Here is a 10,444-nt window from a genome sequence, read left to right on the forward strand (position 1 = left end):
TAGCAAAGTTTCTAGGGATGGGATAGATGATTAGGTGTTCTTGATCGGTTAGGATGCTTTAGTTGATTGTTATGATAGATAAATTTCCTTCTAGGTTGATGTTCTTAATGCGGTCAACAAAACGACAGGTTGAGATTAGATCTAGGACGTTTACAATGCTACAGGCCGAAAGGAATAGATAAAATGCTTGATTAGGTCAATGCTAGAGGTATACTTAACTTTGAGTGACAAAATCAGATAAGTCTAAGTGTACTAACAAATATGAATTGTTCTTAATGCCTGCTTGTTCATATTGCTAGTGCGACAGTGTGGTAGTATGTTCAAGGTTGATTGTTACTAGTGCGACAGTGTGGTGACGAGGTTTTAGAGGTTCATTGTCTAGGAAATAATTGCTTGAGGCATGTAAGGCATCCATATTGGTCTAGAACACTTATGATTCGATTACCCCCATCCTTAGGAACTTTCGTATTTCATTTCTTGCATTTTCTTTACTTACTCGACCACTTACCTGATCAGGTATACGATAACCTACATCGAGTAAATACCTTGAGCTGTTTATAGTTCACTTGCATACTCGATAACCCCACTCGATCATGTACTCGATTGCTTGCATCGAGTGCTTAGGTCGTGTGGTTTACTTGTCTATATTCTTTTACTCTGTTTATATTAGGACTGTTAGAACCAAACCCCCTATTGCTTGGCTTGACTTGTTTGATTCTGATTGCATCCTATCTGCTAGCAATACACAACCATTTGGATTGATAACCCTTTGTACTACAACTGCATAGGGAATTGATACCCTTGGTGAAAACTAGTCTATCAATTTGGCGCCGTTGACATTTGGTTGTTTTATTTTGCTACGTTTAGGATTTCAGGACTTGCTAGATCAAGTTTGTTTGTTTATATTTGTTTCGGATACTGACTTGTGTGCTTTCGCCTTTGTTTGTTTTGAATCTCAAGTACAACCCGAGCACCCACCCGACCCGTCACTCGATCACCTGGATCGAGTTGATCCTCGAGTACACACTCGGATACTTGCCTGTGCATGCAAACGCGATCCAGAGGTAGCCAGAACCTGAGTCCTTTCATCAACAACATCGACAGACCTCGGCTATTCGGACAAAAACAAGTTCAACCGGAACTAGCAAACATTGATGAGACGATGAATAATCAGAACGGTCCACCTGCTCCTCAAGCAAGGACCAACATAGGAGCAGGAGATGCTCCAACTACTCACACTCAGAGGAATGGCATTGTGCCACCAGCCGTGCAGAACAACAATTTTGAGATCAAGAGTAGTCTCATCCACATGATACAAAGTAACAAGTTTCATGGACTGCCAATGGAGGACCCATTGGATCATCTGGATGAATTTGATAGGCTCTGTAGCCTAACTAAGATAAATGGAGTCAGTGAAGATGGATTTAAGGTCAGGCTTTTCCCTTTCTCTTTGGGAGATAAAGCACACATATGGGAGAAATCGCTCCCTAAAGAGTCCATCACCACTTGGGAAGCGTGCAAGAAGGCATTCCTGGCCAAATTCTTCTCAAACTCCAGAACCGCAAGGCTGCGAAATGAAAATTCCAGCTTTGTACAGAAGAACAACAAAACGTTCAATGAAGCTTGGTAACGTTTCAAGGGGTACACAACTCGATGTCCACATCACGGATTCAGTAATGCTTCATTGTTGAGCACACTATACCGAGGAGTGGTCCCCAAGATACGGATGTTGCTGGACACCGCAAGCAATGGTAACTTCCTCAACAAGGATGTTGATGAAGGTTGGGACCTTGTTGAGAACTTGGCTCAGTCTGATGGCAACTACAATGAGGAATATGATGGCTCTGTGCGATCTACAGGAGAGGAAGATGCCAAGTACAAGAGGGACATGATAGCCCTCAATGACAAGCTCGATCAGCTCCTCAACCAGCAAAAGCATGTACATGCTATATCAGAGGAAGAGCAGTTTCAACAACAAGATGGGGAGACTATGCAGCTAGACGATGTTAACTACATCAACAACCAAGGAGGTTACAACAGAGGGTACAACAACTTCAAGCCGAATCTGTCTTATCGGAACCCGAATGTTGCGAATCCTCAAGATCAAACCTACCCATCTGTAGTTCAAGGAAACCAGACCCAACAGAAGCCTTTCGTCCAGTACAACCAAGGCTATGCGCCTAAACAACACTACCAAGGGACCTACAACAAACAACCAGGGTTCCCACAACATCAAGGTCCACCGAACCAGTCCCAAGAAGCCTAGTTACGTGGTCTTATTCAGCAAATGATTCAGCAACAGGCTACAGCTTCTATGGACATCGCGAAACGATTCGCCGAAATGAGCAACAAGATCGACTCATGATACAATGACCTCAACGCCAAGTACGAATCACTCAACACAAAGGTTCGATACCTGGAAGGCCACCACAACAACCAACCCGCACCAAAGATCAATCAACTGTCGGGTAAAGCTGTACAAAATCCCAAGGATTATGCAACTGCACAAGCCATCTTCCTGGATGATGACTATGAGAACTACCTCACTTGGGACAGTGATGATCAAGATGGGGAGGATGTGGATGACTCAATGAAGAATGAGGCCAAATACTATATATCCGAGTATGAACCCGAGCTTACACCCGAAGAGACTGATCAAGTTGATGATCGAGCACTAGTTCGAGAATCACAAACTGACGAACAACCCGAAGTGGAACCCGATGACCTACACGATGGTGTTGATCGGATGATGCATCGAGTAGATATTGAGAAAGCAGATTAGCCTCAACCATCTGAACTGGCAGGAGGGGAGTTAGAGGAAAGGTTCAGTGCTGCACTTGACATCCAGTTGAGGCGCTTGCAGAGCGAATGACTAAGCGCAAAGCTCCACCACCTAAGCTTTTGCCCCCACATGAGCTTCAGCAGGAAGTTGCAAAGGAAGCAGCTAGATTGGAGAATGAGGTTAAGGAGGCTGTCAAGGAGATTGGATTTGAAATTCTGAGAAGTGGAATTTGTTTGGATCCCGAGGTAAGAATTGAGGAAAAACTTGAAGATCCTGGCTCTTTCACAATGCCGTGTTCAATAGGATTTTGGATTTTCAAGAGCTGTTTGTGTGATCTTGGAGCTTCGGCCAGCATTATGCCGCTTTCATTTGCTAACAAGCTGGGATTCACCGACTTCAAAGCAAGTAAGCAGTATCTGGTTCTAGCTGATAGAATGGTAAGACATCCGATTGGCGTTTTAGAGAATCTGCCCCTAAGGATTGGGAGACTGGAAGTGTCTACCGACTTCATGATCCTGGATATGGATAAGGATCCGGATGATCCACTGATTTTAGGAAGACCATTCTTGGCAATAGTTGGTGCGGCGATCGAAGTGAAACGAGGCAAGATCAGGATAGAACATGGTGAACACCTCAAGATGGAGTTTGAGGTGAAGAAAGGGGTTAAGAGGCCAACCATAGATGGTCAAGCTTTTTCCACCAGGACCAAACAAAGAAAAATGCTACATCTTGAAGAGGTCAACACCACATTTGCCATGGAACCTGGACAAAATCTGGGAGATCTTTTGAACAAACCTACTGTAGTGGAGAGGATTCCAGAACCTCTTCCACATGGATCCCATGCTTAAGGAGCATGAAGAATCAAGCTTAGTGACTTTAAACAAGCTCACTTGGGAGGAAGTTCCAAAGGTATCTTTTAATTTTAGTCTGTTAGCTTTATTTACTTCTATTTAATTTTTCTATTTTTGCAATTTCATAATTTAAAAAAAAAAACAAAAAAAAGAGGAAGAAAATTGGGAAGAGGAAATTGGTAAACCTGAGGGTCAACCCGACACCGTACTCGACGCGCCTGATCGTGTCCCTGCTCGGGTAGCGAGTGGAGTCCAAATTCCACAAGCCAAGCCCACTCTCGGCGAAGCCCACCAACCAAACCCTAGCCTATTTAAGGGTCTCGACTTTCTCTCCCCAAGCATCACCGATAAGTTTCTCTCAACCCTAAAGCTTTTGTGTTTCATAGTTTCTATTATCTCTCAACCTCAAGTCTTACTCGATTTTCTTTGGAGACTAACCCTATTAATCCCAACAACTAGCTTTTCTTTTTCTTCTCAAGTAATCGATATGGAGCCAACCGCTAGAACCTACCAAAGGAAAGGAAGAAGATCCACCTCCGCCGCTGCTACAATCGGAGGAGACGCCGCCGATGTTCAACAACCACATGGAATAGGAAACGGTCCACATTCCCGACTGTTAGGTGGACGTTTAGCCTCCCCAACCCGATGCACAACTTGATCCACCACCCGACCAGATGCTTGAGTAACCGATCGAGTAAACCCCTGAGTTTGCTCACCGAGTCCAATGGCGAGTGCTGTCCGCCGTTCTCCTCGACGTAGGGACTTGTCTACGTCCGAAAAGATGCTTACCGATCCTATGGAGGTCGATTCTGATGCTGGAGGAGAAGAACAAGGTGAGATCCAAACCTCTCGATCAAGGAGTAGAGCCGCAATAGCAAGGGGAAGAGACCGGCTTCGGAGAAGTTTGAGAAGGTGGTTGAGAGAGCATTGGTTGAAGAAGATCAACACGCTGAGGAGGAGGAAAGAGAAAGAGAAGAGGAGCATAGAGAGAGGACCCGCCAAGCCTCGCGGAGGCTAAAGCAAAAGGAAGTCGACACTCCGGCGAGATTGTTCAAAGTCTTCCGGAAGATGAGCTTCGTTGGTACCCGATACCCTCACCATGAGACCATGAAGCAATTGGGCATTGCTAGAGATGTTGAATTTCTGTTCGATATGTGCCACCTGGGCAATATGATGCGATCCCATCTAGAAGCTTATGAGGAGGAGACGGTCCACTTCCTTTCAACCCTAAAGCTGCACTATTTTGAGGACCACCCGACCCTACTACCCGATGGGGGGATCGGTTTCATCACCTTCTCCATTCGGAACATGGAATACCGGCTGACTTTCAGAGAGGTGGAGACGCTGTATGGCATCAAAGCTGGTAGTGGGGAAGGTATGGAGGTCAGCAAGGAAGAGATGAGGTCCCTATGGCTGACAATAGGAGACAAGCACCCCTACAAGTCCACGAGCTCCAAATCTGCTCAAATAAGGAGCCCTGTTTTGAGGTATTTTCACAAGTCCCACGCATGCACTCTTTTTGCTAGAAAAGAGACTGGGAATGTGAACGACCACGAGCTTCAGTTGTTGGATGTTGCATTGTGTGGAGTTTTGGATAGTGCTAGGGATGGAACACCGCTAGTAGGAGACATAGCTGATACTAGTATGTTGTTCGTGCTACTCGATCAATTCCTGTACTTGAAATCTTGGGCTGTGAAAAGGAGAGAAGGAGGCGGAGAGATCTCTATTGGGGGACTAGTTACACCAATCTTAGTGGCATGCGATGTGCCCTTAAAGGGAATTGTCCACGAACCAAGGTGGCTGGATACGGACTACCTCGTGCTGGCGAGATTCTTGGCCTATGAAAGGCCTAATGACATGACATTGTTCAAGTTTGTCCATCCAAACGCCGGAGCTGCTCAAATGGTTTTACCCAATGTCGTATACACCAAGGTTCGGTTAGGACACAACATTGATTTCGCACCACCGTTGGAAGAGCTGTACAACCCGGAGGAGGAGTCTGAGGCTGAGAAGAGAGAAGAAACCGGGCAGAGACAAGGAGATAGCTCGGAGGAGTCCGATTTTGAGGAATATACATGCTCTCAAAAGCAACCGGTTGGAGTGAGGGAAGCTCACAAAAGGATCGGTTGATTGAAAAAGATGAACAAGTTCCTGGTGAAGAAGGTGAAGGATCTTGCCGGTTCAGTGAAGGTAATGGGAGGTCAGATCAAGGAGTTGCAATACAAGGCAAGCTGTGCCTCAGCTCCTACCTCGGCACAAGCACCTACATGGATGGGGAGAAGCGGACCACTAGGAGGAACTCGAGGACTGCCACCTCCTGAACCTCAAAGAGCATCATCATACGAGCCCCAAGCTGAGGAGGACATCACCCAACAAGAAGCATCGAGGAAAAGCCACTCTGACGCTTACCCAACACCCAATCCGATGGGGTACACGATGCAATATCCGATGCACCCATCAAGCACCCAACCGGGTGATTATGCTGGACTTTTTCCTCCACCATACCAGATGCCATTCACGATGCCGTACATGATGCACCCTGCGAATGGATACACCGGTGATCATTCTGGGCCTCTTCCGCCATTCCCGTCCTACTACCCGATGAGCTACGCGATCCCACCCTCGATCAACACCTCGGATGCTGGTCCGAGTAAGTCGTCCGTGCACATTACTGAGCTCTCTGAGGAGCAAACACCGGCACCTGCTGAAGCCGGAGACGACCCTGGCTATACGTTGGCAAGTATGGAGGCTGCTGCAACCTCCTTCTTCACCAACCCATGAGGTACCAAATTCATCCAAACTTTGTAAATAACATTGCATTTAGTTTAATTCATTTTGTGTGATTCTTGGATTCTTTTCCAACTTTTATTTACACAGGGACTGTGTAATTTAAGTTTGGGGGAGGGTCCTAGAATGTATTTAACATTGTGTTTTATTTTCTTATTTTTATTATTTCAAATTTTTGCATGCTAGTTTTATTCATTTGAGTTTGCATCTATGTGCATAAAAAAACCAAAAAATTTGAAAAATTTCGAAAACAAAATAAAAAATAAAAGAGTGTTCATGTAGTTGCATTTGCATATTAGGATTGAGTCTAGTTTGTTTCATTTAGGATTGTTGCATATGCATCTTAGGGGACAATGATTAAAACCTCGTTTAAAAATCAAACCTTAGGATTGAAGCTATAGCCCTTAGTTACAGTTCATTGTTGCTAGATCAATCTTTGGAAAAAAATGAAAAATCCTTGCTTAGATCGTTTGTGTCGATTGAATGCTTCCTCCACTTGCTTGAACATTAGAACATCTCGATATTATTGGATTTAATTTGAACTTTAATTGTCTTGCTTATGGAACTTGAATACTTGCTCATGGTAACTCTAAACTAGGGTTAGCACTCCTCATTTTACCAATATTTTCGTTTAACCCGATTCATTTGTCCTACCCATAAACCCAAACCTTTCTTTCAAACCTTGATGTGAATTGTTGAGTGAGGCCTTTTTCATTGTGCTATAGGTTGTGAAACCTTGAGAGTATTGAGAACGACAAAGAACTGCGTCTTTATTTAGCTAAGTTAGATTTGAACTAGCTAATAGATTCGGTTTTGAAGGATAGGTGGTTAGAATGTTTATTTGAGGATGGGTTGTGGAATAAAAAAAAAAGAGAAAAGTCCTTAAGGTTAAAATTAATTAGCTCTAAGTCTCTAAGTAAAAAAAAAAGAGAAAGAAAAAGTTCTTGCTATAGTCTCCTAGAAAGAAAGAAAAGAATATATGTATATTAGGAGTTTAGTAGAGAAAGAAAAAAAAAAGAAAAAAAAAAACAGATTAAGAACTAGAATTTTAAAGTCTAAAAGTCTAAACCTTAGGGGGTAAAAAAAAAACAGAAGAAAAAAGAGTTAAAATCAAGGGTGTGGGTAGTTAAATTCTAGGAGGTTTAAATTAAAAAAAATATATATATTATGAATGTATGAGAAAAGGGTAGATCATCAAGAGTTAAGCTTTGTATGCCCAAATTGTTCTCAGTCTTAGATAGTTTTCACGACTGTCTAGCATTCCACTTTTTGAGAGAAACCACCTAAAGAATTTGCTTGAAACCACCTTATCAAAAAGCCTTACCCTTGAAACCGATTGAGCTTGATTCACCTTCCATTTGCAAGAATTCGCCAAACACTTAATTGAATGTGAAAGAGATGTTCCTTATCTTTAGTTGGAGGTTGAGCTAGATCGATGCATGGCAATAAGCATGGAAAAATATTTGTAAGTATGTTGATTGATCTTAGCACCATTAAACTATTTTTAAGGACTATAGCTTGCATCCTTCGGTTAGCATCTTAAGGTTATGAGTCCCCGCTTTCAAACCGTACCTTCTTACTTACTTGCTAGAGGACTAGCAAGATTTAAGTTTGGGGGTCTGATAACACTCTAATTTACATGTTTTTAGCATCCTTTTTTGTCCATATTTTGCATTGTTCATACCTCTAACTTAGCATTTTTAGACCATTTACTGTAGGAATCAAGTTTTAGAGCATTTAGGGTGTTGCATTTCTGCATTTGCATATATTGGACGAAAACAGGTGCTAAAGAGCCAAAAAAATGGGGAAAAACAAGGATATCTCGAGCATGTACCCGAAGGAGCCATCGAGCTACAAGAACAAATCTGAACCCCAACACGATCGAAGAGGATCCAAGAGCACGAAGAGCAACCCGAAGATCCACCCGAGGAGTTACCCGACTCAAGCCTCGTGTACCCCATCGAGGGTAGGTCTGGGAAGCTAGGTCAAATGGGTTTCCATATATAAACCCCCTCTTTCCCTAGCTCGCAAACGAGCACGCTGCAGACCCTCAAACCAGAGAGCGAAATCTTCTGTGAGAGAACTGAGCGACTCAACATTTTTTCTTGTTTTTGTACTTTTAATTTGTTGTTTTTCATAGATCTTTTATCCCTACTCTTTTCTACTCTACTCTATCTTTTAAATAATGTCATTTTCGTTTATTTCTATGCCTTTATCATTCGTTTCTATGTCCGAGTAGTGTAGCAAAGTTTCTAGGGATGGGATAGATGATTAGGTGTTCTTGATCCGTTAGGATGCTTTAGTTGATCGTTATGATAGATAAATTTCCTTCTAGGTTGATGTACTTAATGCGGTCAACAGACAGATATTGAGATTAGAACTAGGGCATTTACAATGCTACAGGCCGAAAGGAGTAGATAAAATACTTGATTAGGTCAATGCTAGAGGTATACTTAACTTTGAGTGACAAAATCAGATAAGTCTAAGTGTACTGACAAAAATGAATTGTTCTTAATGCCTGCTTGTTCATATTGCTAGTGCGACAGTGTGGTAGTATGTTCAAGGTTGATTGTTACTAGTGCGACAGTGTGGTGACAAGGTTTTAGAGGTTCATTGTCTAGGAAATAATTGCTTGAGGCATGTAAGGCATCCGTATTGGTCTAGAACACTTAGGATTCGATTACCCCCATCCTTAGGAACTTTCGTATTTCATTTCTTGCATTTTCTTTACTTACTCAACCACTTACCCGATCAGGTATATGATAACCTGCATCGAGTAATACCTCGAGCTGTTCATAGTTCACTTGCATACTCGATCACCCCACTCGATCTTGTACTCGATTGCTTGCATCGAGTGCTTAGGTCGTGTGGTTTACTTGTCTATATTCTTTTACTCAGTTTATATTAGGACTGTTAGAACCATACCCCCTATTGCTTGGCTTGACTTGTTTGATTCTGATTGCATCATATCTGCTAGCAATACACAACCATTTGGATTGATAACCCTTTGTACTACAACTGCATAGGGAATTGATACCCTTGATGAAAAGTAGCCTATCAGCAGACTTGGAGGTTGTAGACTTGTAGGGAAGCTTGTCGCCTATTGTAAGCCATAGGGACTTTATCTCCTCCTTGCTCACCTCCATGTTCTCTCCACTATCGGCCTTGAAACCATACAGCTTCTCCATCTCCTTGAAGGTAAGTCGGTACTCCTTGTTTCGCACGGAGAAAGTGATGAACCCGATCCCCTATCAGGTAGTAGGGTTGGGTGGTCTTCAAAGTAGTGTAACTGCAGCATGGAGAGGAAGTGAACCGTCTCCTCCTCTTAAGTCTCAAGGTTGGCTCGCATCATCTGGCCCAGGTGGCACATGTCGAACAGGAATTCGACGTCTCTAGCGATTCCCAACTGCTTCATTGTTTCACGGTGAGGGTAGCGGGTTCCTACAAAGCTCATCTTGCAGAGGACCTTGAAGAGCTTGGCCAGAGTCTCCACCTCTTTTTGCTTCAGCCTCCGCGAAGCTAGGCGTGTGCGTTCTCTTTGCTCCTCCTCTCGGTCATGGCTCTCCTCCTCTATTTCATGATCTTCTTCTTCAGCCGCTCTCTCGGCCACCTTCTCAGTCCTTTCAGAGGCTGGTCTCTTCCCCCTCGCGACCGCAGCTCTGCTCCTCAACCGTGATGTTTGGATCTCCTCCGGTTCTCCTCCATCCGCATCAGAATCGACCTCCATAGGATCGGTGACGGTTCTCTCGGACGTAGAGAGGTCCCTACGTCAAGGAGATCGGCGGACAGCACTCGCCACCGGGCTTGGTGAGCGAAGTCGGAGGTCTGATCGGGTTGAGAACGGGTTGGAGATGCGAAACATCCAGCCAACGGTTGGGAATGCAGAACATCTCCTCTTCCTTGTGATTCGCGAGGTTGGACGGCATCACATCTGGTTCTAGCCACGGCGGAGGTTGATCTGCTCGACTTCTTTTGGTAGGTCTTCATCTTTGGTGCCATTGGGGAATCCTTGAAAAGAAAGAAA

General features: G+C 43.8%; 1 non-coding gene across 1 annotated transcript; it reads right to left on the reverse strand.

Moving 5' to 3' along the window:
* Positions 1–1,564: 1,564 nt before the first annotated feature.
* On the reverse strand, positions 1,565–1,671 carry LOC147938021 (small nucleolar RNA R71). The gene has a single exon (XR_015567617.1). It is a non-coding gene; the product is annotated as a small nucleolar RNA R71 (small nucleolar RNA).
* Between the last annotated feature and the right edge of the window lie 8,773 nt (positions 1,672–10,444).

The sequence above is a fragment of the Camelina sativa genome, chromosome 9, assembly GCF_030686135.1.
Source record: "Camelina sativa cultivar CO46 ecotype springtype chromosome 9, ASM3068613v1".
Classification (NCBI taxonomy): Eukaryota; Viridiplantae; Streptophyta; class Magnoliopsida; order Brassicales; family Brassicaceae; genus Camelina; species Camelina sativa.